Here is a 1,945-nt window from a genome sequence, read left to right on the forward strand (position 1 = left end):
GCGGGGGCCAGGAATCGTGGTGCAAGGAGCCTCACTGGCCAGTCGGTGCAAGGCTCCACCTGCAGCCACACCGCGGAGGTTCTCCCTCTCTCCGCCACGCTCACTCACATTCACACACAAACACCACAGTCCTCCTTTGGGTCGGAGAAGACGCCAGCCAAAGGAGGCGGGGTTGCAGGAGGAGAGTCCGCTCTGCGCAATCCAGTCCGGGACTTGGCTCCGCCCGGGAGCCGCGGCCTCTCCAGTGACAGAGGAGTAGTGAGCGGCCCCCCTGTCCCAGCCCCCACCCCGCCCCCCACCCTGAAATGACTTGTTAATCCGCGCAGACACCACCGAAGGGACTCACCGGAGTGGAATCCAAGTGGAATTTGGATTTGGAGAAGAGTTTCTTGAACATTTACTCCTTCCTTGTTGGTTTTTTTTTTTCTTTCTTTTTTCCTCTCCCGTTCTGCGCCTGTCATTGGAGATGAACACAGCGCGTTGGCTTCCCAGAAAGTAGTCGCCGCGACTGTTACCCCCAAAGAGACAAGCACACATGTAGGAATGACAAAGGCTTGCAAAGGAGAGAGCGCAGCTTGCGGCCCGGAGAGATCTCCTCGATAATGGATTACTAAATGGGATACACGCTGTACCCTCCCGCTCCGAGCCCCGGCCGCCTGCCCGTCGATGCACCGAAAAGGTACGGCAGGGGCGCCCCGGCGCGCCCCACCTCCCTGGCGGCTCGACTCCAGCCAGCGGGTCCCGGGGCCGCGGCCGGCACGCGCTGTTGGCTTTGTGGTAGCTGCGTTTTATTTTGTCTGGTGTCTGTCTCCCGAGCGTTGCCCGGCCCTTGGGGAGCAGTCGTGAGCCCAGCCCGCCGCTCCTCTCCGCCCTGTGCGCCGGAGACCGCCAGGCTCCGCGTTGCGAGCTTCCCCACCCGCGCCGCGCACTAGCCCGGCGCCGCCCGGGACCGCGACCGCGCCGTGCTGCCTAGCTGGGGAATGTGTGTGCAGGACCCGGGGCTCGTCCTCACTTTCGGGCCAGCAGGGAGCAGAGAGGCCCCGGAGAGGGTGGGATTCTCCGAAGCGCCCGGTCCTAGTGCAAAAGCTGAAAAAAGGGTTCTGCCCTCGAGGGCTGGAGGACGTTGGGTAGAAGAGCGCTGTTTTCGCCCAGCACTAGGTCTGGGTTCTGTGGTGGGAGAAGGGGTTTCGCAGAGACGGTGGGAAAGCGAAGAGAATCTTTTGTTGTCCGCTCGGGGTCTGGGCTGGGCTCTATGGAGTGCGAGAAACTTGTAATGGCCCTGGTACCCGTGCGCCCTGCCACTTGGTGACATCCCGGCTTTCGCGGCCGCTGGCACCAGAGGTTCCGGGCTTTGTTTGCTCGAATGAGTGCCCAGGAACGGTCTCCTCCCGGTGTGGCGCGGCGCCCCCCGCCCTGGGTCCTCTATCCCCCGCTGCAGCTCCCTTCTGGCCGGCAAGGACAGCATCTGTCGCGACTGCGTCCCCCTCTAGCACAGAGCCCGCCACGCTGGGGCCGGCGCCCGGGGCGCTCTCCCCCCAAATCTACGAGGTCCCTCTACGGAAAGGAGTTGTCCCTGGAGGGGGAAGGATGGAAAGATTTGCAAAAGATGACACAGTGCTTGCTACCCAGACAAGGGCCCTGCCCCGGCCACAGGTTCTGGATGTCCGAAGTATTCGCCGCGTCCTAGAGAGCTGCCTCGGGGGCAGTGAGGCGCTGGGGAGCTAGCCCGACAGTGCCCACCCTCCCTGTATGACCCGCTGGGGTGGCAAGTGTCTCTGCTCCAGATTCTCCGCTTTTTTTCTCAGCTCCCCACTGTGGCATACGCAGCAAAGCAGGATCCTGAGGTCCGCTCCCTCCTCCCACGACCGGAGCGGTACAGGGGGAGCCCGGGAGCAGTCCCGAACTTGTGCGTTTCGGGAAAGGAAACAGGATTCCGCTCTTTCCC

Source organism: Ursus maritimus, unplaced genomic scaffold (genome assembly GCF_017311325.1).
Source record: "Ursus maritimus isolate PB19 unplaced genomic scaffold, ASM1731132v1 scaffold_5, whole genome shotgun sequence".
NCBI classification, from domain to species: Eukaryota; Metazoa; Chordata; class Mammalia; order Carnivora; family Ursidae; genus Ursus; species Ursus maritimus.